The sequence below is a fragment of the Dermacentor silvarum genome, chromosome 8 (genome assembly GCF_013339745.2).
Source record: "Dermacentor silvarum isolate Dsil-2018 chromosome 8, BIME_Dsil_1.4, whole genome shotgun sequence".
Taxonomy (NCBI): domain Eukaryota; kingdom Metazoa; phylum Arthropoda; class Arachnida; order Ixodida; family Ixodidae; genus Dermacentor; species Dermacentor silvarum.
Window position 1 is genome coordinate 5,404,909 of NC_051161.1, and position 27,629 is coordinate 5,432,537.

The window sequence follows — 27,629 nt, forward strand, 5'->3', positions numbered from 1 at the left end:
AATATGGGCAAGGGTGGCAACATGAAAAAAAAAAGAGACATACAGGAATGTACACAATGCTGAAGCGGTTTGTGAGAGTTGCTTATCCCTCGCGTGCGTAGTACGGCTTCATCCGTACTACGTGGACGACTTCAGCACGGGGACGGCGTCGGTTCGAACTAGGGTCAGAGCTTTGAGGCACCACCTCATAGTTCACATCACTGAGCCGGCGTACGACTTCGTAGGGGCCGAAATAGCGGCGCAACAATTTCTCCGAGAGCCCACGGTGTCGGATAGGTGTCCACACCCACACGCGGTCGCCTGGTGAGTACTGGACGTTCCGTCGGGTCCGGTTGTAACGGCAGGCGTCGGTATTCTGCTGGGTGCGGATGCGATTCCGAGCAAGCTGGCGAGCTTCCTCTGCTTTTTCGACGAACTCTTCAGTGGTGTCATTCCTTGTGGTTCCGTGGTCTACCGGGAGCATGGCCATGTCTAAGGGGGTTGTAACTCGACGTCCGTAAACGAGCTCGAATGGTGTAAACTCGGTGGTCTCTTGCACAGCGGTATTGTAAGCAAACGTCACGTATGGCAAAATTTCATCCCATGTCTTGTGTTCCACATCAATGTACATGGATAGCATGTCGGCCAATGTTCTGTTCAGGCGCTCTGTTAAGCCGTTAGTCTGGGGATGATAGGCTGTGGTCCTTCGGTGGTCAGTATGCGTCAGCGTGACGACTTGTTGCAACAACTCCGCTGTAAACGCTGCACTGCGATCAGTAATGAGCACAGCGGGTGCACCGTGACGAAGCACGATGTTGTGGACGAAGAAGCTGGCGACTTCAGCAGCAGTTCCCCGCGGCACAGCTTTTGTCTCCGCATAGCGAGTTAAATAATCGGTTGCCACGATTATCCACTTGTTTTGCAAGGAAGAAGTGGGGAACGGACCAAGAAGGTCCATTCCCACTTGTTGGAACGGCGCCGGAGGCGGATCCAAAGGCTGAAGGAGGCCGGCAGGCTTGACGGGTGGCACTTTACGCCTCTGACAGTCACGGCACGTTCGCACATAGCGCTGAACCGACGAAAATAGGTGTGGCCAATAGTATTTCTGCCGTATGCGCGCTAATGTCCTCGCGAAGCCTAAGTGGCCGGCACAGGGATCGTCATGACACGCCTGTAAAACTTCCTCGCGCAGCGCCGTCGGAACGACGAGAAGAAACGTTTCTTGGCTGTTCTCGAAATTTTTCTTGTACAGGACATTGTTCCGCAGGCAGTACGATGTCAATCCTCGTGAAAGTGGGCGTGGGACAACAACGTCGGCTCCCTCGAGATGTCGGATGACTGGAAGCAGTTCAGAGTCTGCACGTTGGTAGTCAGCCATGCGCACCACGTCGACGACACCAAGAAACGGCATATCTAGCTCCAAGTCGGAGGGTGTCAAGGGAATAGGAGAACGTGACAAGCAGTCAGCGTCGCTATGCTTACGGCCCGATCTGTAGACAACAGTCATGTCGTATTCCTGGAGGCGGAGGCTCCAACGAGCGAGGCGACCAGACGGGTCTCGTAGATTGGCAAGCCAGCAGAGCGAATGGCGGTCACTGATCGCTCGAAATGGCCGGCCGTATAAGTAAGGTCGGAACTTGCTGATGGCCCACACGACTGCTAAACATTCTTTTTCGGTGGTTGAATAATTAGCTTCTGCTTTTGTGAGACTACGGCTCGCGTACGCAATTACACGTTCTGCTCCGTCTTGCCATTGAACCAGAGTAGCCCCGAGTCCTACGTTGCTTGCGTCTGTGTGAATTTCAGTTGCCGCGGTGTCATCAAAATGCGCCAGCACTGGAGCGGATTGAAGGCGTTTGCGCAATTCGGTGAAGGCCTGCTCTTGGTCTTCCGTCCAGGCAAAGGGCACAGCTTGTCGCGTCAGTCTCGTGAGAGGTTCAGCAATCCTCGAGAAGCCTTCAACGAAACGGCGGTAGTAAGCGCAGAGGCCCAGGAACCGCTGAACAGCCTTCTTGTCTTTAGGGTGAGGAAACTCGGCAACGGCAGCTAGCTTTTCTGGGTCTGGTCGTACTCCTTGGGAGCTGACCACGTGGCCTAAAAACTTGAGTTCCCGGAAGCCAAAGTAACATTTTTCAGGCTTGATGGTGAGGTTTGCCTTCCGTATTGCGGTAAGGACACTTCGTAGTCGGGTGAGATGTTCATCAAACGTGCTGGAAAACACAACAACGTCGTCTAGGTACACTAGACACGTCTGCCACTTTAGTCCGACGAGTACAGTGTCCATCATTCGTTGAAACGTAGCAGGAGCGGAACAGAGACCGAAAGGCAGGACTTTAAATTCGTATAGCCCGTCGGGAGTCACGAAGGCGGTTTTTTCACGGTCACGCTCGTCCACTTCGATTTGCCAGTACCCTGACTTTAGGTCTAACGAAGTAAAGAACTCAGCATGACGCAGACGGTCCAAAGCGTCATCGATCCGTGGCAGGGGGTAAACGTCGCGTTTGGTGACTCGGTTAAGCCGTCTGTAGTCAACGCAGAAGCAGAGCGTGTTGTCTTTCTTTTTTACGAGTACGACAGGCGACGCCCACGGACTTGTCGACGGCTGGATGACGTCATCATTGAGCATTTCTTCAACTTGACGCTTAATCGCCTCCCGCTCCATAGGTGACACGCGGTACGGGTGCTGACGAACAGGCCGCGCCGACTCCTCTGTAACTATCCGGTGTTGCGTAATGGAGGTGCGCTGGACTTTAGATTCTGTGGAAAAACAGCCAGAGAATTCTGTCACTAGGTCCAGTAGCTGATCCTTCTGTGCATCTGCTAAGTCAGCATTGATGTGGACGCGGGTACTCAGGCTGGCGTGAGTTGTTGCATCCGGTGAAGTCACCTGTAACGTGCCCACATCGGAGAAGTCAGCAATGTCGTTCAGAAAGGCCACAGCTGTACCTTGTGGGACGTGCTGATACTCATGGCTGAAGTTTGTCAACAAAACTTGCGAGCACTTATTCTGTATTCGAACAAGGCCCCGGGCGATGCAGATGTGTCTTTCGAGCAACAGCGGGATATTTGCCTCGGCAATACCCTCATAGTCGTCGAATGCGTCGCAGGTTACGAGGGTCAATACGCTACTCCTTGGCGGCACCGTGATGTTCTCGTCGACAATCCTCAAGGCGTTGACATACGTGTCGTCAGTGCTGCTCCCTGCTAAGGCCTGCGCCGTTGAAAACGTTACCAGCGACTTTTGTAAGTTTATGACGGCTCCATTAGCCTGCAGAAAGTCCATTCCCAGAATTAGGTCCCTCGAACAGCTTGGGAGGATAACGAAATCTCCGAGGTACATAAATCCACGAATGCTCACTCGCGCTGTGCATCTTCCTACCGGGGTTAGCAGATGGCCTCCTGCCGTGCGAATCTGCGACCCAGTCCACTCGGTAGAAACTTTCTTCAGCTTGCAGGCAAGGTCCATGCTCATAACTGAGGTGTCCGCTCCAGTGTCGATTAACGCTGTTATTTCTTCGTCGTCTACGGTGACGGGAATGTTCGACGTTATTACCTCTCGCACGGTGTTTGACTGCGTCTGTACGTCTGCGTCGTTCTGTTTTCGTCGTTGTCGTCGTAGTGGAGGATCTTGCGCACAGTCGTCGTCAGCGGCCTCACCTCCGGAGGTCGCTGAACTCAGTTTTCCCGAGCCGCCGGGCTAGGCGAGCGGCGTCTGAGAGCGCCGTGAGAGAAGGCTTGGCTTGGTGATGGTGACCTGTAACGAGCAGGAGACGACGAACGGGGCTCGTGCCATCGTTGATCACCATTGCGACGATTCGCGACGAAACTCTCTATTTCCGGCGGCCGCTCACCAGGTCGTGGACGAGGTGCATTTGGGGCGAATCCTCGGAGCCCCACATGACGATACGGACACATTCTGTAGATGTGCCCGGCTTCGCCACAATGGTAACAAAGGGGCTTGTAGTCAGCGGTGCGCCAGACGTCGCTCTTCCTAGTTCTTGCTTCGGCCATGTGCGGTGTGCTGCGAGGCCTGAAGCTAACGTCCAATTGCTGAGCGGGGTGCACCATGCTATACGCACTTGAGGGTGGTGGACGGCGTACTGCTTCTGCGTAACTCAGTTCAGGGCGCGTTCTCTGCTGTGGTGCCTCGTACTGTTCAGGCACATGGACGGCCTGTCGGACCTCGGCGCGCACCATTTCCGCAATGGAAAGTTGTCCCACAGAGGCAGCGGTCGTCTGCATCTTCTGCAGTTCCTCCTTGATGACAGCCCTGATGAGTTCTCGCAAGGCGCCGACGTCGTTGCCTAGGGTAACGGCAGAGAGCTCCCTTGAAATCACGGCGTCGCGGTTGTATTGCCTGGCCCTCTGTTGAAGGGCCTTTTCCATGGTGGTGGCTTCGTCGTGGAACTCTGCCACTGTCGTCGGCGGATTTCGAATGAGGCCAGCAAAGATGTCCTCTTTTACGCCGCGCATTAGGTGGCGCACCTTCTTTGCTTCAGTCATAGAGGGGTCCGCACGTCTTAAGAGGCGATTCATGTCTTCGACGTACGCCGTCACTCGCTCATTCGGGCCTTGAATTCTCGACTCCATTGCTAACTCCGCCCTCTCCTTCCTGTCCGCCCTGGCGAAGGCATTGAGGAATTGCCGACGAAATTCTTCCCATGACGTCAGTGTCGCCTCGTGGTTCTCAAACCATATTTTAGCGGAATCTTCAAGAGCGAAGTACACGTAGCGAAGCTTACGCTCGTGTGTCCAGTCGTTGATGTTGGCGACCCGGTCAAAATGGTCAAGCCAGTCGTCGGCGTCCTCTGAAGCACTCCCGTGGAAATGATTCGGCGCCCGGATCTGATTGACGACCACGTGCGATGCTGCAGTAGCGGCAGGAGGTGGTTGGTTCGTCATTCTACTCCGTTCGGGTAGCAAACCGTGCTGTGGCTGGAGTCCTTGGAGACGTCGGCTGGTACGTACGTGCACAGGGGTAAGCTCGGCCGAACTACTCGCCGGGCTTAGGTCTGGGGTGCGCTCCGGAGATCTTAACATCGACCGTACCCAGCACCTCCACCAGAAATGTCACCCAGCTAGTACAGCTAGAATGGTTGACCAGCAACAGATAGGCAAAAAACACGTCAGCCTTTAATAATAGCTGGACCTCGGAGAGCGCGCGCGCAACCACGAACTTCGTCGTTCTCGCCTCAAGGGGCCAGTGTCACCACGCGCCAACTTATTTCGCGTCAATATGTAACATGCAACATGATATGTAATGTGTTGCCATATTTTCTCCCTACCCCATCATAAGAACACCATACAATTCTATGCAGGTCGGAGCCCTTGCCTTGCTTCAGCAAACTCTATCCCACGCCTAGTTTAACTGCACCCGCAGCCCCCTTTGACTGCTCCTCCTTTAACACCAGTCAATCTCAAGAACATAATTCATACTGCCATATTTTATATATGGTTTTCTTTTTTGTTTTTTTAGATAACCCTATGCGCCCCTCTACATACTGCAAAAAGAATGATCAAAGTTTTTTTTTTCACATTTTAATAAACTTCGCTGTTCTATGTTAGTCACATGGTCAGATTGTTGTTTTTTCTTGCTCATCAATATTAACCTTTTCGAAAACACTGTATTACGGTATAAGTTACCTTTAAGCTCTTAAAAGGGACACACATAAACCCAACACATTTGTTCACAGATATTGTGCACAGTACCAGCACTGGCAGATCAACGATTAGCTTTCTTCCACTATGCATTGTCAACTATGCAGCTTTGCATGTAGAATCACTCTTGTGTTATTAGCATATGTATGGCACAGTTCAGAATGCAAAATCAGTCCAAGTGATGATTTGCAGGCAACAAACACAAGACAAATGAAGAAACACGCACAGGACGCAGAAGACTCAGCTAGTGCTTTGCAAAATACAAGATGAGAAAAAAAGATCTAAGAGAGCCCTGTTACAAGTCTAGAGCATTTCAGCCCTCTAGCATTTTGACTTCTCATATATGTAGTAACTTACAATCTTTATTCTTGTTTTCCTTAAAATGTAAATTTCTTCCTTCTTGTGTTACACCAACATAAATAGTTTCATTCAATGAAGAATTTTTCTTGAAACTTTTCTGGCTAATTTGTTATGTATCAAGGCCTGCAGTGAAGTAGATTATTGAAATGCACCAATAATATTTTGTATTATTACCTGTTATGTCAAAACATAGACTTTCGAAAAGCTCATTTTGTGTGTGTTCAGTCTTTTAAGGATAACTAAACAGATATTTTTTATTCAAGTTCATTTCACAGCTGAGAGCTAGCCCCACATAAATTCCAAAGCAATATAGGATACCCTGAATCGTTTTGAGCTTTACGACTGTTGTTGTGGGAGGCTTTTTAAAGGAAAACATTGAGTTTTAAAAATACAAAATATTTTTTGTAACCCTTTTTAAGAATGCAGATAACATTAAAATGATCTTCCTAAAAACAGACACCAGTAACGAAAGTATTATTTATGAAAATGTAGATTTTTCTCTGCAGAGTGTCTTGATACCTTGTGTTCTATCACCCATAGCACAGTCCTTGGATTCTCAAGTTTATTTTCTCATCTTCTGCGCAGCCTGTAGCTTAAAATAGAAGTGAAGCAAGCCAATGAGATGTGGCAGTACCATGTGATGACTTTCCCTGCTTCATCAGCCATGCAGCTCTGAGCATAATCAGCTGATTCTTCAATGCAAGCAAGCTAGCTCTAGCAACAAACTGAGCACACACCACACAAACCGAAATCATTGCCAATGCATGCAACACACACGTGTGCAATCCCCAAAAGCATTGCAAAAGGCCGCTTGCAGATTTTGAATGTGCCAGCACCTTTATATCCAAACTCGCAACACATTTGGCACAGATGTATGAAAATGTTGAAAAATGTGCTGCAACTTAACAATTACAGAGCAAGAGCTTTTGCACAGCTCGACTAGCTTGCAAAATAATGATACTCTTCAGCTTGCCATCTGTCGGGTTACACGAGTCAAACTTGCATTGCAAAAAAAAAAAAAAAAAAAAAATCCTGAATTAGGCATTTTGAAACAATAAATTAGCACAAAGCCGTGGTCACATAAAACACATGCGACCAATACGCCTTTCTGTACATTTAACTTTGTCAACATTTTTTTATGGCCATGCTAATATACGAAGTTCTGGATCGAAGTGAGAAACCAATGTTTGAGGTGCAACCATGCAACGATTTCATTTCTAAAACAAGTTCGTTCTTAATAGCTTTTTATAATTAGGTTGCTGCGCACAATTTGTGACTCTTGGTTCATTTTTATTCGAGAGTATTTTCCGCAAGACATGGAGAATAAAAGAGTTAAATAAAAGCTTCTAACTCTGCATCGCGCAAGAACTGCAGCAGTGCGTCTGCATCTGCAATCTGAGGGACAAGACGATTGTTCGTTAATTGAAGCGAAACTCCGAAATTGACGAAAAGAAACGCGCGACGAACCCCCAAGAGAGAACAAAAAAAAAAAACAAAAAAAAATACCTTCTTGCGATCCACATACTTTCACATTCGGGAGCTCGATCGGTAAGCCAAAAACGGGTGGGGCACCGGCTTTATCGAATGAACGGGCAAGCGACTACTCCTCACAGCTTTCCTTCCTTGGTACTTTCATACTCGCCGAACGGATTTTGAATTACACACAAGTACCTGACCACCACCAACAACAAAGTTTCGTTTACATTAGCCACTGTTGTCCGTGCAACACGTGATGCAAGACCATAAACCAAGCGTACGTATAAACAAAGCCGACGCCCTGCTGCCACTTGCTCAGTGTCGAAAGCAGGCAAAGCAAGGATTCCAAGGGCGGGCCGCGACAGCTGCCCAGACACCCGCTTTCCTCGTCAGATTTGCTTTGCGGCGCAGAGGGCAAGGCTCGCAAGCACCATTGCAGATATGCGAACAGTCACAGGCGAAGCTCCAGTGAAAAAGAAAGAAAAACACGATACGAAAGACCCCATTCGTCCACAAAACTGTGACCCAATTTTAATTGCACGAAGTGTGCGCGAAGTTGGAGGAATGGGCACAGCATAAGAAACTGCGAGCATACGAGCTGGATGTGAGGCACGAAGGTGAGTTTGTGCATCATGTCAGTTACGATTAACCAGGCGCTCGCAGAGGGTTTCCATGAGCATTGCAAGAACGACTTTAACCCGAACATTACTCGCGGAAATAAGGCTTAGGATGCTTGCCTATGGTGAAGCACAACCGTAACGCAAGTGCGCAAGCCAAATGCCCAGTTAGAAGCAAATTGCTGTCTACAAAGCAGTGAACAGCTATGGTTCAGGAATTTCCCCGTGGGCAGGGAGCGGAAATGCGACACTCGGCCGTCAGTTGACATCTGTGCGTGCAATGGAGGCCAGCGATATGATTTTGATAAAAGCTTATTGTCGCAATCAGCAAGCTGCGCTGGGGGCCCTTCGCCGCATCTACTACCCCGACTGCATGTCGTTTGTTGTAAGAGAAATGACCTGGCACTGGATTACTCGCAGGAATTCCTGACTGGTTGTTTCGCCGAGTGCCCTCAACTGCACCTGTCATATACATCCTGTGGCTGCACAAAACAGTAACTGTGTCTTAACACGCACAAGAACAAGCAAAAGTGTCACTGCGTGCACTACTTGTCGCTCTTAATTCACTTAGACAGCAGCCCCAACAGAACTATCCAATTAAAACGCTTCAGATAGATGGTACAATTACCTCTGCTTCTGTTGCACACTCCAACGACGCAGACGCTGATTACAAACGCAAGTAGCCACAGTCCACGCCCAATACAAACGACACGGGGCTATAATCCAAACACTGACATGCATCCATCGAGAGCACGATGCAGAGAGTTGTCAATGCAGCACTGTTCACAACAAGGATAGGCCAACATGTTTCAGTGGTGACCCGCCCGACACCGCATATCAAATCGCCATTGCATGACGTCAGACTTGCTACTCTCGCTCCCGTTGACACCGCCGCCGCGGGCAGCCGCCGCGGTGCAGAATCAGGCAGAATCTCGAAACCAGACTGAGCGACGCCAACGGTAGCAGACGCTTCATGGCAGACACGGCACAAAGAAAGTAGACGACGCACCGCGCTGTCACCCGCTATTTTAGAATACAATCATTGAAACGTCCGGAAGATTACGCTGCTAGGGTACCGACCGTGGTGCACTTCGTTCTTTTTTTTTTTCTAAGTTTAGGAATGAACTCTCTCAAAATTAGTGTTATCATTTAGTTGCCTAATGCTTCGTTTTGAATGTTTGCCTTTTACCCCTTTTGGCATTTTGCTGGGTGCACCATAGAATAAAGAACCAACTTTGGTGCACTTTTCAATCAGTCCAGTGTGGCCAATCCCCCTCGTGGGGGTCGTGGGTAAGAGCCATGTTTTGAGCACGACCTACTAGTACAGTAGGTCGTGGTTTTGGAGGCAACAGCAACATAACCAAATTCATTCAATACGTTGCTGAAGCAGACGCTCTTTCTAGGACTATTGTGATTTTTTCAACTTGTGTTAAATGATTTTTTTTTATTCCCCAGTGTTCAGTAATGTAATTCCCCATTATTCAACCAAGGCTGATGATGATATTTATTTGTCTTTGTACTTCTGTCAAGGAACATAAAAAAAGATAAGTAATGCTATTAGAGCAATGAAACTTCTGGCAAATATTGTTCATAATGTGGGTTTCTGACTGAATAACAGTCAATCTAAATAACAGTCACAGTACAATTTGCTTAAAATAATATTTTCAGCATTGACAACCCATTTCAATTGCAATTTGCCAATAAAAGTGTTCTTATAAAAAATACTTCTTGACATCAATTCGATCTTGAGATAGCATAATCGTTTTAGTTCAGTAGATGAATCAGGCACATTACCACAATTCATCAAAACCGCGCTGAAAGAAAAAAAAAAAAAAAAAAGTTGCGGAAATAATATTCCTTTTGCATATTTTTTTAGAAATCGCGTTTAAATGTTTAATTGTGGAACATCGAGCCTATAGTACACCAGGGGCTAAACTTACAGCATTAATTACCCGGCATTCGTTTCAAAGATTCTTGCTGTCGTTTTTCTCTTTGGCAATTCTGTTTAGAGCGAAACACCAGCGATGTTCACGAGGCTCGTGATGCTGACCACGTTTGTGGAAGCAATGTGTAGCGCATTCGGGTTTCCGCAGGATCTGCGCTTTTTCTTCGTGCTTAACCAGGAATCTCGGTCGTCTGAGTGTAGTATGTGAACACGACAACTCTGTTGTAGTCTTCCAAATTTTTTGAGAATTTGAATGATGATGAGCAAAGTCGCTTATGTACAAAACATCATGCCTCCCAAGCGGTCAGCATGCAGCGCCATTTACATGCAGTGAGACACTCTGAAGAGCTAAATTCCTTTAGAAGGCCACGAGAGCCATTCGGAGAAAACAACATCGGGGAAGGCGACCGAGTCCCCTTCGAGCCTAGATTAAGCGTCACACATTCTAGAGGCTGACTACCAGTAATGAAATCTCGTTTTCTTGCCAGGCTATTGACCTTTTTTCAATTTTGCACATTAATCTTCAACTCTATACTTTTACACTTTGTCGGCTAGCTAATTCATTCATTTTATTTCGGCATTATGGTACATTATAGCATGTACAAAATGCTGGGGGCACAGACTAAAAGCCAAAAAAGGCTTGACGGGGTCTGTACCCGCACTTTGACAGGGGCAACAGAAAATGTACTATATGCGACAAGCTTACAATGCCAAAACTATATACATCTGAAAAATAAAGCTAACAGTGTTGAAATTAACTATAAAAACCAAATATTTACTTTTCTGCTCGATATCCAAATTTATCAAAACTTGGAGAAACTTTCCAGTACAAAATCAAAACTTGACAGCAGCAGCACAACAGAAAACAATGCTGGTTGTTTAAAAGAGTAGGCAATGTATATGCGATGATTTGTCGGCCATAGTTAGTACGGGTCCGTGGCGTAAACCAAAAAGTGATTCCGCGCGTGTCATAAACATGCACTCTTTCAGTCAAATTAGCAAGTTCTTTCAAGCACAGATTGTTTGTTTTAATGCCTTGTTTGTAGCGTGTCATTAGTAATTAGAATCGTACAAGTCGTCAACAGGTATTACGTTTAGGTTTTTACAGATGGGCCTTGTGTGTGCGTTATACGGAGCATTGACAATCAAATAGACAGCCCTTTTCTGTAATCTAAAAAGCCTCAGAATGTTGGAAATTGTGGTGGTTCCCCAGACAAGGTAGCAATTAATAGCACAATTTTGAAAGGAAAAGTGAATTATACAATAACAATAACTAATAACAATAACTAATAAGGTCCTCAATCATTTGTTGCAAGTCATATCCAGCGCATCGCTAAATAGGACAACGTCATCTGCAAACCGAAAGTTGCTGGAATATCGCCGTTGTTACGATTCACTTTAAGCGGCCATGCCCAGATAAACTGCAAACGCAGGGGAAACAGCGTTCCTATATATACTCATATCATGTACTCATACGAGCGAGATCATTATACGAGCACGGACGCTGCGGCCGTGCTCGTATAATGATTTCGCTCGTCAACATGAACCAGTGGCGCACTGACGGTGCGTTCTGCGTTTTGGGTTTCGGGGGTTCTAACCTCACCCTGAGGCAGAGTTCTGCGCATTTTTAAACTTTAATTAGTTCCTGTTAAACATAACCATATACATTGTAAGCTCTAAATAACGACCTATCCTAATGGCTGTGTAGTTGTTAACATGCCCTTACGTGTATTTTTTGAAGTTATCATTGATCGATATATTATGTGTTTGATTTTATTTGCTTCATTCATGTACTCGTATCTCGTCAGATATAAATTAAGCTATTAGGTGCGAAGCACCTTATGCGCCCGGGCTGTCGGCGTCTGCTTCGTAATCGTCTTCGTCGTCGTAGTCACGGTAAGCAAGCGGCTCGTGTTCGCGCTCGAAGCACCTTAAGCGCTCCGGCTGTCGGTATCTCAGGGGCGTAGCCAGAAATTTTTTTCGGGGGGGGGGGGGGGGGGGGGGTTCACCGGCCCGACCGGGGGGGGCAAGCTTCTGCTTTCCTCTAGGTCACGTGATCGATAATAAATAGCGGTAGTGTAAGCAGACTCTAGACATGTATATCAAAGACATGGGACCGCCCCTACCCCCCCCCCCCCCCCCCCCCCCCCCCTCGCGTGTGCGTGTGCTTGTGAAGAAATTAAGTAAAAAGTAAAGTACGCTCAGTAAATACAGTAAGTACGACAGGTACAGTGGGCGTTTGGAGCAACGGTCTCTCATCGCGCCACTGAATGGACAAGTCTTCGAAAACGCATCATTGAGACGACCCGTGCGATCGGAGAAGACATCATTAATTGTTAATTTCCGTTAAGCGTAGATGGCGTCGTCCTCGTCGGGGCGAAGGGCGTTTCACAAGTCAAGGACGGCTATACGCGTGAAAATGCACGTGTGACCGGGCTATACCTACTCCCATAGCAATAGCTTGTTCGCTGCGTCTTTGCGCTAGAAAAGTTAAATACGCGCAAAAACGCGTAAGGCGTTTTTGCGCGTATTTGCGTGTTGCGCAACCCTCATACGAGAGGGTTGCATTTCCTGCGGCAAGTGCATGGGCCGCGGTGTCTTCCGCTGTGTGCGAGCGTGCAGCCGTCATTTGCCTTTACGTCAACAAATTCAGAATTGTACAGAATATTTCACCGCACAGCACAGATATGGCATGTGTACGCATTTTAAGTAGTGCGTGCAACTCATTTCTGCTTCACTTACGCCGGTGCAAACAGGAAGCGCCCTTGTACCTCACAGAATCTCGACTGATTGGTGTACTATAGTGATGCAGGAATGAACTCCGGTATTATTCAGTGCATAGTGCACATAAACAATTTCTCAGGACGCGTGAACTCCGACGAGAACTGTCAGCGTCTGCAACAAGAGTTTACTTACGCTGTACTGCGCACAACAGTAATTCATGCTTGTCGGCTGTCTGTTTCGTGTATTCTATTGCGAGTCGGTGGAATTTCACTGCTGTCATCAACCCCTTCGTGTGTACATTCCTGGTTTGGGATTCCACAACAAAACAGCAACTACTAGCCTTCCGTAATTGCTGGTTTGGGATTCAACAACACAACAGTAATTACCAGCCTTCCGTAGGGGCGCAATCGCAAACAAGAGACGTTTCTCGCGCAGACTAATTAGCCTACGTTCACACTTGGAAAGCGGCAAGCGGGCGGAAAGGCCAAAGCGGCCGGAAAATTTTTTCCGCGCCTGTCCAAGTTGTTCACATTTGTTTTGCTACCGCCGCGGCCGCCGCTGCCGTTTTCGTCCAGATCCATCTAGTCTGCGTACGTTTGTCGGCGTGGTGGCGCTCATTATCGCATTATTTCGAGCGGTATGTTCATTCTTTGACCCACGTACCGTCATGAAAAGGGATCATTTTACGCAACTTCGCGTGTCATCTGCGACCTTCGGTAAATTCCTCGTTGGCGCTCCGTAATTCTCCGCACACGGGCGCGGTAGCGCTGAGTCACAGGTTGGTGCCTAGGCGTGATATTTCTTTAATAGCTTTTATTTACAAGTTGTAACAACATTTCATCATTTCGTATTGTCGGCGCCTCCAGGACACCAAAGGGGCAACGGGAACACCACAGCTAAAACCAGGGCTGGCCCTTGTGTTGGGGCTCGCCAAAGCCTGCGCGTCCTACGTGAGACCTACGCTCCCAATCTATCGTCGCGACGAGAAAAGCACCCCGCGACTTCTGCAACATACCGTACACGTGCGAGGAGAATTATGGAGCGCCAACGAGGAATCTGCCTATTGTCTGCCATGGAAGTGGAAGAAGAAATGGCTTTTATACTTCTACCTACTTGTTTTCTAGAAATGGACAATGAATAAACGGAAGACGCGGACACCTCGGAAACGGCGCTGGTGGGTTCGCCTGGCTTTGCAAAAGAGCGAGAAGTTGGGTCACGCCAAGGCTTCGTTGCCGCACCTCCGGTCGCGCGACGTTGAATACTATCGCGAGTATTGCTGACAGTACGTTTTAGTGCCACTCTTGTCGTAGAGCAAGGGCTGGTTCTTGATCGCGTCGATTAGCATTACAGCCTACACTTTTGGTGCCATGGTTTTGGTGCCCGGTGCCATTTTACGACCGGGTCCGGTTGTTTACATGCTAGTGTAGCTTCCAGTGAAGCAGAACGACTTTCCGCCGCGTTTCCGTTTCGCCATGGCGAAAAAATCGGCCCGAGACCGATTTGGCTCGCAGCCTGTTTTTCTGCCTGTTTCGCCGCCTAGGCGAGATTTTGCCACTTCCTACAGCTTCGAGACCAAGTGTGAACGTAGCCTAAAATCCTGCGCGAGCGCGGCCTAACCGGCACCTGAAGGGAAGCGGCGGAAATGTATACCGGAGATTTCGACCACCTGGGGTCTTTAACGTGCAACCTAAATCTAAGTAAACGGGCGTCGAGCGTTTTCGCCATCATCTAAAATGCGGCTGCCGCATTTGTTGCTTCATTTGTTGCGCATTTGTTGCTTCAGAATGTGGCCGCCACATTCTCGCCCAAAACTTCACAGAGTGTGCAAGCCTTGACAAACACCGTGACAGTGTTTTCCATATGCAGACATGATTCGCTGTAAATTACCAACCCAAACGGAAGCGCCCAGGAATTAAATTGTGATAGTAGCACCGGTTTCATGAATTATGTCAGCGCGAAGCGACGAAAACAAAGGGTGGGTAAGTGGGGGGGGGGGGGGGGGGGTTGCTGAAAAAATTTCGGGGGGGGGGGGTTTGAACCCCCCCCCCCCCTGGCTACGCCACTGCCCGGGTATCTCCTGTCGTAATCGTCGTCGCAGTCACGGTAAGCAAGCGACGCGTGCTCGCGCTCGGCACGCGCTCGTGCCACTGCTGCCGCGTTCGTTGTCGTCGTCGTCTTCCACAGCTGGCTGTGTGGCCGCTCCATCATTCCAGCGTATAATTTCACTTCTGTCGTCGTAATGGGGAGGCCGCGTTTACGGGGTTATGAATCACTGCTTAAGGCAGCATGAGCCCATTATAGCGGTGCATCACTGCATGCTTCGCACTTCCCCAGGTTTCACATTAGTGGAGCTGCATTTCGATCAATGGGCCATTTTTTGTTTTCAACCCCAGTCTTGGCTCCTTTCACTGTATCTGCTTACGTACGGTCCGACCAAACCCTGCTGTCATTTCACGTCGCCGCCTTAGCGCTGACGACGCGCGAGTGACACCTTGTAACATACACACTATTATTTTGGTGCTCCATCCACGCTATCACTTACATTCCTAAGTTCTCCCACTCCATCAGTCATAAGTGACCTCCTCAGACACTGCCACCACTCACTGCTGTCACGACCGTTTAGGTAAGAGCTTCAACGGATGACCACGTGCACTACTCTGCAGACCGGCTTCTTGGCCCTGTCAAGCTCCTTTAAGATTTTCAGTAAAACGCTGGAGAAATAAACATCGTCATTATCCTTGGTGTCATTACTATTATAATTATTAGCCATTTTATTTGCTGTTGGATTCCTCTGGCTAAAGCAAGGAAATTACATATGCAAAGGGCTCCCCCCCCCCCCTCTCCCTGGCAGAAATCCTGGGTGCGCTACTGACATGAACAGACGTGTCCGTCGCGGCACAGCTCGCTCACCCGTAACGATGTATTAAACCACTGTTATTTGCTTGAAAAGCTTGCGACCCTTTATGCGCAATGCATCTGGACTTCAAGTGTACCAGAGAACTGGAAGAATGCCAACATTATACTAATCCATAAGAAGGGAGACGTTAGAGAACTGAAAAATTAAAGGGTCATTAGCTTGCTTTCAGTACTGTATAATATATGCACCAAGATGATTTCCAATAGAATAAGGGCAACACTTGACTTCAGTCAACCAAGGGAACAGGCTGGCTTCAGGAAGGTATATTCTACAATGGATCACATCCATGTCATCAATCAGGTAACCGAGAAATCTGAAGAGTACAATAAACCTCTCTGTATGGCTTTCATAGATCATGAAAATGCATTTGATTCAGTAGAGCTACCAGTAATCATAGAGGCATTGCGTAATCAAGGTGTACAGGAGGCATACGTGAATATCTTGGGAAATATCTACAAAGATTCCACAGCTACATTGCTTCTCCACAAGAAAAGTAGAAAGTTACCTATCAAGAAAGGGGTCAGGCAAGGAGAGACAATCTCTCCAATCCCTTCAACTGCAATCTCTCCAACTGCATGCTTAGAAGAAGTATTCAAGCTCTTAGACTTGGAAGGCTTAGGAGTGAGGATCAACGGTGAATATTTCAGCAACCTCCGGTTCTCAGATGACATTGTCCTATTCAGCAACATGTATGGGGACGAATTACAACAAATTATTTATAACTTAATCGGGAAAGTGTAAGAGCGGGGTTGAAGATTAATATGCAGAAGACAAAGATAATGTTCAATAACCTGGCAAGGAAACAAGAATTCAGGATCGCCAGTCAGCCTCTAGAGTTTGTAAAGGACTACATTTATCTAGGTCAATTACTCACAGGGGATCCTGATCATGAGAAGGAAATTTACAGAAGAATAAAATTGGGCTGGAGTGCACACGGCAGGTGTCGCCAAATCCTGACTGGGAGCTTACCACTGTCCTTCAAAAGAAAAGTGTACATTCATTGCAATCTAACGGTGCTAACATATGGGGCAGAAACTTGGAGGTTAACAAAGAAGATCGAGAACAAGTTAAGGACCGCACAAAGAGCGATGGAACGAAACTATGTTAGGCCTAACGTTAAGAGACAGAAAGAGAGCGGTGTGGATCAGAGCAAACGGGGATAGCCGATATTATAATTGACATTAAGAGAAAAAAGTGAAGCTAGGCAGGCCATGTAATGCGTAGGACGGATAACCGGTGGACCATAAGAGTTACAGAATGGATACAAAGAGAATAGAAGCGCAGTCGACGACGGCAGAAAACTGGGTGGGGCGATGAACTTAGGAAATCTGCAGGTGAAAGTTGGAATCAGCTAGCACAAGACAGGGGTAATTGGAGATCGCAGGGAGAGGCCCTTGTCCTGCAGTGGACATAAATATAGGCTGCTGATGATGATGATAATTTGTTCTTACGTCGCCTCGTCTTCCCTGCCGGACCCTCTCCGATGGTCTACCTGGTTCGAGCTCCAAGCAGACGCCGTTGAAGGTTTATTAAACCCCGGCCCGTAACACCGTTGATCCTCACTCATAAAGTCCTTCCCACTCTAACAGCTTGACCAGTTCTTCTAAGCATGTAGCATAAGAGTATTTGTGTCTCCTTGCCTGACCCCTGCCTTGATCCGTATGTGTCCGCTATTCTTATTCCGGAAAATTAAGGTGGCTGTGTAGTCTTTATAGATATTTGTTAAAACATTCACGTATGCTTCCTGTACGCCGGGACTACGGAATACCTCCATAATTGCTGGTATCTCTACTGGATCAAATGCCTTTTCATAATCTATGAAATCCACATAGAGAGGTTGGTTGTACTCCGCATATTTATCAACTGCGTGATTAATGACATGTATGTGATCCAATGTAGACGAGCTCAAGACCGCTTGCATGCGTAATTTACTCCAAATGTCATAATTAGTATGTATTTGAAGTTTACCTACACATTTTTATACTTTTGCCAAATATAAACAAAATGTCTTGCTTAACTAACACCGAGGACATGCATCGCTGAAACCAAGTAGGAACATCTTATGGCGCATGAAAATAGGGAGGGGGGAACGACGGCTGAGTAATTTTTTGAACACTTTTATAACGGGACCGGGAGCGAAAAAAATTTGTCACATATTGCACTTATCGTGACTCCCTTCCCCTTTCTACGAAATACATACAGCTCTGCCGGGACACTGGGAAGCATAGGAAGCGTGCTCAATGTGATTGATCAGCTGGACCAGGGCAGGCAAAGTAAAATATGAGAAAACAGAAGAAAGTGAACGGCCTATTATTGAGTTTTTTTTTTTTTTTTTTTTTTTTTTTTGCGGGCGACAAGGTCTGGCTCTCCGTGGCCACAGGGACAGGGGCTCTATGGATTTAAGCAATGCCCCTGCTGAAAATACAGGCATTTTCAGAGTGCTTCTTCGCATGCGATCTGATTGTGGAGATACATATCTGAAGAACCATTTGGAAAGTTGTCCCAGTATTGCCTCGTATTTAAGCCCAGACGCACAAAACCAAATTATAGAAATTTGTGGTGACATTATCAAAGAAAGCTTAGATTCAAAAGCAGGCTGCTTCTCCATACTTCCTGACAAAACGACGGACATCGCTGGAATCGAACAGCCTACCGTTTGTGCAAGGTACCTAAACAAGTATGCCAACGACATCAAGGGAGTGTTTTAGGTTTTAGCACCGGAATAAATGCCCATCTCTCACTGCGACAGCAGGTTCTATGTAAATGTGTAAATACTGCTGCAGCTTCTAGTCACCCTTCCAGTGACCACGGCCAGCGCAGAGAGAATATTTTTTTAACAAGAGTTTACTAAAAAACTACTTTCGCTCTACAATGTCTGTGGAACGTATGGTTAGGCTGGTGCTTCTATACACCAACAGAGACGCCGGTATCAACGTGTCCGAAGTCATTGACCGCTTCTCTCAACTTCCCCGCCGAAAGAAGTTTGTCCTTTAGATAGCGAAGCAGCAAAAATCAATGCAAGTAAAAAGCTTTGTTCCTTCAGGTCTGTAAGCTCGTAAATATGAAAACGTATGACTGTTCGTTAGCTTTTAAAACCGCAGAAAATTTAGCCGTTTATTCTAGCAGTTAGCATCGTGATCAAAATTATCATGCGAATACGAAAATTACGAGGACATCAATAACCAATTTCGACCGACGTTTCTCATTGAAAGCCCGGCCCAAACGGCGTTTCCCAAAAAATTAAATTATGGGGTTTTACGTGCCAAAACCAGTGCTGATTATGAGGCACGCCGCAGTGGGGGACTCCGGAAATTTGGACCACCTGGGGTTCTTTTGCCAACAAACACACTCGTATATTGGGTAGTTCAACTTGCCGCATCATCTGTGGCTTTCGTTTGTCATTTTCTTTCCTTTTTAGCTACCTGCTTTTATTTCTTTTTTGAAACGAAGCAATACACTCCTTTAATTTTCGGTGCAGAATAATTCTTGCCGCTGTGCAGGCAGTTAAATTACACATTTTCGTACTCATTTCTGCATTATTCCTATATATATATATTATTCTACCCATATGGCGCTGTCGCGAGCACGGCAAAACAATTGTTGGATTGGCAAGAGGAAACCACATAAGTGGTGGAACAAGGAAATAAAACAAGCTATAGAAGAGCGTAAAGAGGCATCTAGGGCTCATCGAGAAGCCAAAAAGTTGGGATTACAAGAAGAAGAGGTGCTCCTTAGATGGAATACATACCGAGAAAAGAAAAGGGTTGCGAGTGAGCTCGTGCAAGTGAAAATTAAATGCGCAAGTGAACGCTGGGTGCATAACATTCACAAAAGAGACAAAAGCGCTCCAAAAAGATTCTGGAACCATATAAAAGCACTCGGAGCTCCAACTAAAAACTCGCAAACGGCTATAAGGGATGAAGACGGTAACATCTACGAAGGAGATGATGCGATGCGGTACATCACAGACGTTATTAGGGATAACTTCGGCACGAGAAAAAGCGCAGTTCAGACAACAGATCCAGCAACAGCAGAGAGGCCAGATAGATCAAAATTTAGCATAGAAAGCTAACACGGCAGCAGGACCTGATGAAATCCCAATACAGCTAATCAAAAACCTCGGTCCAAAAAGCAAGGCACTGCTGACTAATGCCATAGAGTAAGTGATTAGAACAAAGAAAATTCCCGTTGGATGGCGTGAAAGCAAGATGAATCTCATCTACAAAGGCAAAGGAGATAAGGATAAGACGAGCTCGTACAGGCCAGTTACAGTAACGTCGGTGATATATAGAATGGCAATGCAAGCCATAAAATTAGAACTGTCGAAGTGGGTGGAGAAAAACGATGTATTGGGGGAACTACAGAATGGGTTCAGGCCAGGCAGACGCTTAGAAGACAATATGTTTGTACTAACTCAGTGCATAAAGATTTCAGTAGCTCAGAAAAGACCTTTATGGATAGCATTTCTAGATATTAAAGGAGCTTGTGACAACGTAGACAGGGAATTGTTGTGGGATATTCTTCAATACGAAGGCATAGATGACGATTTCGTGGAGCTGCTGAGGGAGATATATATAGAAAACCAAGTACAAGTGGTATGGGAAGGTAGAAAAGGAAATGAAATGGTGGGAATTCACCAAGGATTGAAGCAAGGATGCCCTCTGTCACCATTGTTGTTCACGCTTTACTTCAAGGGTATAGAAAGACGACTGGAAAACAGCGAATTAGGTTTTGATTTATCCTACATGCGTAATGGACAAATGGTGCAACAGAAGGTCCCCGGACTGATGTACGCAGACGACATTGTGCTACTAGCGGACAATAAAAAAGATTTACAGATACTTGCGAATATCTGTGGGAATGCAGCGACAAATCTAGGCCTTAAGTTTAGCACAGAGAAATCAGGAATTATGATCTTTAATGAACACACGAGTAACTTCGTGGTGTCAATTCAACAGCAAGTAATACCCATAGTGAAGCAATATAAGTACCTCGACGTACACATAAACGAAGGAAAGAATTACTCAAACAACCACCAAGATAATCTGAAAATAAAGGGGAAGCGGAATGCAGCAATAATGAAACACAGAGCACTGTGGGGCCACAATAAGTATGAGGTGATGCGTGGAATCTGGAAAGGAGTAATGGTGCCAGCGCTAACATTCGCAAATGCCATTATATGCTTAAAATCGGATATATTGGCGGGTTTGGAAGTTAACCAAAGATCAGTAGGCCGGTTGGCTTTGGGAGCCCACGGTAATACCACAAATGAGGCAGTGCAGGATGACATGGGTTGGGCCTCTTTTGAAGTCAGAGAAGCACAGAGCAAAATTAGTTTTGAAGAAAGGCTCAGGAACATGGATGAAAATAAATGGGCGGCTAAAGTGCACAAGTATCTCTACATGAAAAGCGTAGACACAGAATGGAGGAAGAGGTCAAGAAAGTTGGCAACCAAGTACAGGATAATCGAAACTGCAAATAGACAACCAGGAGTCATCAGAAAGAAAGTGAGAGAAATAGAGACCGTGAATTGGATGCGAAGAATGGAAACAAAAAGGACGATGGAGATTTACAAGAATGAGAAGAAAGAAATTAGAAGGGAAAATCTGTACGATAACACAAAGGGCAGTGCCTTGCTAGTTGAGGCTCGAGCCGGTTGCCTAAGGACGAAAACATATCGGAACAAATATTCGGAACTAGATGAGACATGTGTATGCTGCAGTAAAGATCCAGAAACCACTCAGCACATCCTGATGGAATGCGACAGGATCCACCCAGCGAGAACCGTAGGTAACGTGCAACTCCCAGAAGCGCTTGGTTTCAAAGTGGAAGGAAACATAAACATATCAGCCGTAGAGATCAGCAAGAGACGATTGGAGTACTGGTGGGAAAAAAAAGCAGGGAAAAGATGGATGCGATCTGATCTCTTAGAATCATAGGCAGCGGCACAAGGTAAATTTTTGAAAAAGAAAAATAATAATGAGAGGTATACAAAAATGCTAGATAAAGAACATGTATAGTATACCTGATTAAATCAAGCAGGCTAGGTGACTATTTGTCGCCGCCCCGTTTCAAAGGGGATGCCAATAAATCATCATCATCATCATCATCATCATCATGGCCCAACTAAACATAACGATTTCTGCGATCATAGTTATGTTCTTGCCTAGATCATCTGTCTGTCTGTGCGCAAAGTTTACTATCTGTGACTGAGCAACATGTTTATTTGTCTTATTTGACGCATTATATACACTGACGTTTGCTTAAATACGTAGATTTATTGGAGACTCATACGTATTCCTAAATATCTTATTGCGAGGTTTTGTGTATACTAGCAGTGAACTTTGTTTCCAGCGACTCTTTTTTTTTGCCCTTTAGTGAGTTGTATCTTCGCATTGGTATATTCCATTCTATCTTCGCATTTCTAATATATATTTTGCAGAACTCCCACTGTTTATTTGTACTCACTGCTGCGAGTATTGTCTCGGTGTAATTACAATACACGACGAATTACAGCTGCTCCTGCGCAATCGATTGCAACGAGGGATAGCATCATTGAGGTTTCTTCCTGGCCGTTGCATATGTATAAAAATGTAAACAAGGTTCTTGAATGACAAAGATTCATCCAAATATTTGTCCTCAACTTATTCATTTCATTGCCTTTACGTTTTTCATATAAGCTGCATGCACTGCTTTGCTGGTTTCGAACTGATATTGACCCTTTTCGCGGCGATCCCGTGGGCGCTGCCATATTTGATCACGTGGTGACGCGTCCATTGCTTGCCTCAACTGCCTCAGTTGCCTCCTTGTTTACAATGGAAGTGTATGACGCCGGCGCGGCTTAGAAAACCTCTGTTTTCGGAGATATCGTAGACGGTGACTAGGTGGACGACACGAAGCTTTGATCACCTGCAGCTTCAGAGAACATGCAAAAGCGCTTTCGGAGCTGATTAAGCTATGTCCAAACGGCGCAAGCAGTGTATATGGTGCTTCTTCTAAGAGCGGGGCTAAATATTCATTCCAAGCTTTGCGATTATGAATTCAGTCAGGATTAGTGTGTTTTGCTCTTTGTTCTTTATTCGGCAAATATTTTTGAAGCAGTGGCTTGTCAGTTTCTGACTCAGTGAAGTTCCTCGGTGCGGCCACTATCTGATTATTTTCTGCCTAATCGCTCGCGGGTGTGCTCAGTTCCGAATACGATAGATTTGTTCTTGCTGCGCACAAGGCTTGAAACGTAGCTGTTTTGTACACTGTAATACCTTGTAGCAAATATCTATTACAGCTAGTAACTTGCTTACTCTTGTGAACCGTCACGAAACATTCAGCTTCGACCATTAGTGTGCCATAGGTGTAGTCCGTCATTTATTGTGTGTATACAGTGCGCATATATTCAAGTGTGCGTCCATTCATTTATTCTTGATACGTCGGCGATAGAGTGGGCGTAAGTTTTCCTGCCATTCGGGCCAGATGTGTATAGATAACGTGCGCGAAACTTACTATGACAGGAAGCACGCTACTCCCGTTGTCATTGTTTAACGAGTGATACTCACTCTTGCCGACGTTCTGGGGATGAAGCCTTTTCTTTCAAGGTTAGCGATACAAGGCTGGCGGATGAGCAAATTTCTGTACCCTCGAGGAAAGCCGTACATAACGAAGTGCCCGTAACACGTTCGGACAGGTGCAGCAGCGGTCCGCGAACTTCGCCACACAGATTCATTCTATTCCTTAACATGCCAGTCACTATTTTTGCAGCCAACTACTGCACACGTCTTCAATCCACATTATTCAATCTAGCATGATTGGAGCACAGTGTGTTAGCGAAAACTCAGTTGCATTTCCGACAGCTGATCGCACAGAAGCAAGGTAGAAGCGGTAATGGTTGCGTATTCATGCGCGGTCGCTGAGGAGAGGTATGGCGCGTAGAGTCACTGGAAAAATTTTAGAGTATCGCATTTGTTTTCCGCGCGCCGCCGCCTGCCGCGGCCACCGGTGATTGGGGCGCTCGTGTCACGTGACCTTTTGCCGCCATATTTCTTCCAAGCCCTTTCAGTTGGCACGTCGAACCCGTAGCGTACGCACCGCGCACGGAGAGCACTTCGCCGTTTCGTTCAACGCTTGCGTTGCGCTTGCGAACACAGGCGTCAGAAATAACCCATCATCATGCTTGGTTGCTGCGCCTTCGGGTGTAGCAACCGAACGGAGTCCGGGAAGGCATTTTTCTCTATTCCGTGCGGGAAGGACGACGGTGAACGACGTTCTGCGTGGCTCCACAGAATTGGCCGCAAAAACTTCGCGCCCTCGAAGAACACCCGCTTGTGCGAGGTAAGTTTCTTGAATAACTAGTTTGCTGAACAGTTATTGCTTTCAAGTGACTGTACTTGCGTGTGACAGCTAAACTTTACCTGTCCAGTTCACGCTCATCGCTCTGCGTGCGGCTATTGAACACTATGTAGCCAGCACACGTGGTTTTGAGTGAGCTGTTCGGTTCGCGCGGCTCGCTTTGTTTTGCGCTATTGAAAATCGCCCAGTACCTATGTTTCAAGTAAGCTCTTCTACTTAGTGCTGTTGAAAACATCGCTGTACGAACTTTCTAGCAAGCTCTCCACTGTTTCATTCGGTTTGCGCGCCGTGTTTGAAGAAAACGTACATACATGTCAAGCAAGCTGCAGTGCTCGATTCGCGTGGCTTGATGGAAACAACAAACATGCATTTCAAGTGAGCGTGTTGTGCTACAGAGTAAAAGGAGGCGATTCCCATGAATAACGTGTTTTGAACAAGCACCAGGTCTATACAGAAAATGTTGCTTCAAAAATGTCTTCTATAGATTTCCTGACTGTTTTTTGCGACTACTTACACTTTATATATATTAAGCACTGTCACAGGGTAGGGTTATTAACATTCCTATTTTTTTTCTCCATGGACAAACTATAGGACCATTTCATTCCTGGTGATTTTGAGAAACCAAGAGTCGAATCGGAAGACCCGTTTGCTGTTGTCATGCTTGACGAAATAAATTGTTGTTGTGACTGTTGTGAAATAAATATGTTGCTTGCCTCCACATCTTACTTTGTGACTGCATGCTGTTCTGAAAATGCGAATTTTGCTGACAGCATGAAGCAATTCGGGGACAAATGGTATGGTGTCCCTTATACAGGGAGGCTGTAAAATAGTAATTTTTATTGCAAACCTGCTACAGCATGATTACGAATGCTTGTCAACTGGCACAGCACCTCTATAAACAGCCTCATACATCTTTCAAGTTATGCCGTGAGTGCAGTGACAAGAACATCATCTAAAATATAGAAGTGCTCAATGTTACAATTCCGTTTCAGAAACCTAGTTTTTACCGTGTCTTCGCAACTTTTTTTTTCGAAAACGTCTTTTTGTGTTAATGATCCGATTCACATAAAGGGTATACAATAAAAGGAGCATGGCCGAAAATAAATATAGCAAAACCGCACCACTGCTTAGTACTGGCAATGTCAACACAGTAACAGATTGGAAATGAGTGCACTGAAATGTTGACGTTATCAAAGGTACAAAAAAAAAAACATTCGTACACATTCTTTATAGCCGTATGCGGATACCTGCTTGAGTTTCGCGTGAATTAAAAGCTGTTAACCAGTCGTTTACAACGTTACCTTCAGAGAGCTTATTTCACAAATCGACGAGAACATTATACAAACACGCCAGTAGCCGCAAGACGCGAAGTTTGCTTGCAGAGGCTGCTGGCGTTTTATCACTGATACGTGACAGGCAACTTTATAAATCTACATAAAAATTACTGCTTACACTTCGCTCCGATTATACAGATAAACAAGCGCAGCAGTAAGCTGTTTACATTTGCTTGCTTTTGTACTTCGAAAGGACGCGAACGAGCACTATGAAGACAACCTGAACACCCACTGCACATTCAATCGGCTGTCAAGTTGCGTTTTTAGCGCAAACACAACCTCAAGGCCCAGTTTTCATGTAAAAGACGTTTCAAGCGAATTCACTGGGCGCATACAAGTATGTTTGCAGCAGCTCTGCACATAGCACTTGGCGCAAGACGAAGTCCAAAAGCGACACGTAGAGCATCGGAACCATCGCCGCACATTTTATGCGTTCCGTCGCTTACCGCACAGTACGTTCATTTCCGTCGATATCTTGATGACACTTGTGGCATCCACTTGAAGCAAAACACAAAAATAATCCAGTTTCGCGAAACGCGACTCGAAATCTAGGGGGGAAATCCGTCAGTTAAGTCAACGCTACTCAATGCACGCTGGCACCGCTACACGCGTCGGCGGTCTGGAAGGAACATGGCCGCCGCCACCCAATGTTGCCGGCATGCCGCGTACCTTTGCGGTACTCTGTTTTTCCAGTGACTCTAATGGCGCGCCGCCATGAGCGCCATCTCGTTCCTCTAAAACAAACTGCTCCGCGAAAAGGATCAATAGTGAAGTTCATGTGATGTTTTCTTTACTTATTAATTAGACAAAAAACAAACAAACACGGAAGCGTTGATATCAGTTATTTCTGCCACAATTTTTAGGGCATACGAATATATTCTTTTATGAAAACATACATATTTGAATGGACAGTGCATAGCATTCAATCATTCGTTTGCAGCATTTAATATACAATGACATTGGCAATGCAGTTATTATTCATGCATTTGATCCCACGACAAATTCTATAAGCAGGAGGCAGCGCTGCAACCTGAGCCCCCCCCCCCCCTCCCCGAACAAAATTTTTGGCTACGCCACTGATTATTGCATACGTAATTTATTGCGGGAGCTCCAGTTACCCATCTATTTTAACTTTAACTACACATCACCCATTGACTTGCCCTTACAATTACCAAACATAACGAAGCTGCCTCATTTAGTTCAGTGAGGACACCAGGCACTGCCCATTCGCTGTCCTGTATGGTATTATTTAGTAGGTCAGTCAATGGTCACAGACATTCTTTACACATACACCTTCGACACTTCAAACTATTTCCTTCGTCTACGCTTGTCGGCCGCCGCGTTATGGCACGTACACACTAGCGGCAAAACGCGCGCGGCGCGCCGCCGGCGGCAAAACGCAGCAGCGGCAGGGCGGCCACACCGACCGGCGGCGCGCCGCTGCGGCAATCACGTGACAGACTAGACTCCTCTCCCCTTCTCGAACTATCCGGGAGCTCACCCGTGCAGATGATAGTGCGAAACGAGAAACAAGCGGTCGGGCGGGTCCGCATGGCACCAGTTTCCCGCGCGCACGTCACGGAAGCGGGCCGCTCTCATTGGTCTCCTTCATCCGCGGCACGCGGCAAACCGCAAGAAATCGGTCCAGGAGCGATCCCTGCCGCGGCAACAAAAACCCGTTTCGCGGCTGCTTTCGCGGCGCGCGTCTTGCCGCCGGCGGCGCGCCGCGCGCGTTTTTCCGCTAGTGTGTACGTGGCATTACACACATATTACACACGGCATTGTCCCTCGTAACCGAGCGGACGAGCACAGCGAAAGATGAGAGCGAACGCAGAGCGCAACGGGCGATGAAATGAAAAATGGCGAGAGTGAAAGTAGCGCGAGGCGGAAAACGGAGGAGGAGGGTATGGAGAAAGCGTGGGAAGAAGAAAAGCGTAGTGCCACGGCGTGGCCACGGCGCAAGACGATGGCTACGAGATGGCGCCAGAGTAGCGCGCGTCGTTAGCGTGCCTCGATGCGCTCGCTCGCCTCCGCTCCGTTCGCGGGGGCGCGCGCATCGAAGCACTCTTGCCTCGATGCCCAGCGCCGCCGTCCAGGGTGAAGACAACTCCGCTGGCGCCGCCATATTGAGTCACACGAGCTGAGACTCAGCTACGCTTGCGTTCATAAATAGTGTTACTCGCGGCGCACTTCCAAGTGCTTTGCCTTGATGAGGATATTTTTATCGGTATCGCATCTGCACATCTTTATAACCAATAGCCGTTAACTCGTCGAAGGTC

The 27,629-nt window shown here is 46.7% G+C and overlaps 2 protein-coding genes across 3 annotated transcripts in view; one reads left to right on the forward strand and one right to left on the reverse strand.

Moving 5' to 3' along the window:
* LOC119460547 (phosphatidylinositol 4-kinase beta) overlaps window positions 1-8,961 on the reverse strand; it is a 74,189-nt gene extending 65,228 nt beyond the window's left edge. The window contains exon 1 of one of the 2 annotated variants that reach the window (XM_037721479.2): window positions 8,719-8,961. The gene's annotated coding sequence lies outside the window, so the exon portion shown is untranslated. Of the gene's footprint in view, window positions 1-7,754; window positions 7,895-8,718 lie in introns of those variants that run through there. The other variant, XM_049672733.1, reaches the window with a different exon arrangement.
* Window positions 7,960-27,629, forward strand: part of LOC119460548 (uncharacterized) — a 128,846-nt gene continuing 109,176 nt past the window's right edge. Inside the window, exon 1 of the mRNA XM_049672735.1 lies at window positions 7,960-8,090. The gene's annotated coding sequence lies outside the window, so the exon portion shown is untranslated. The remainder of the gene's footprint in view (window positions 8,091-27,629) is intronic.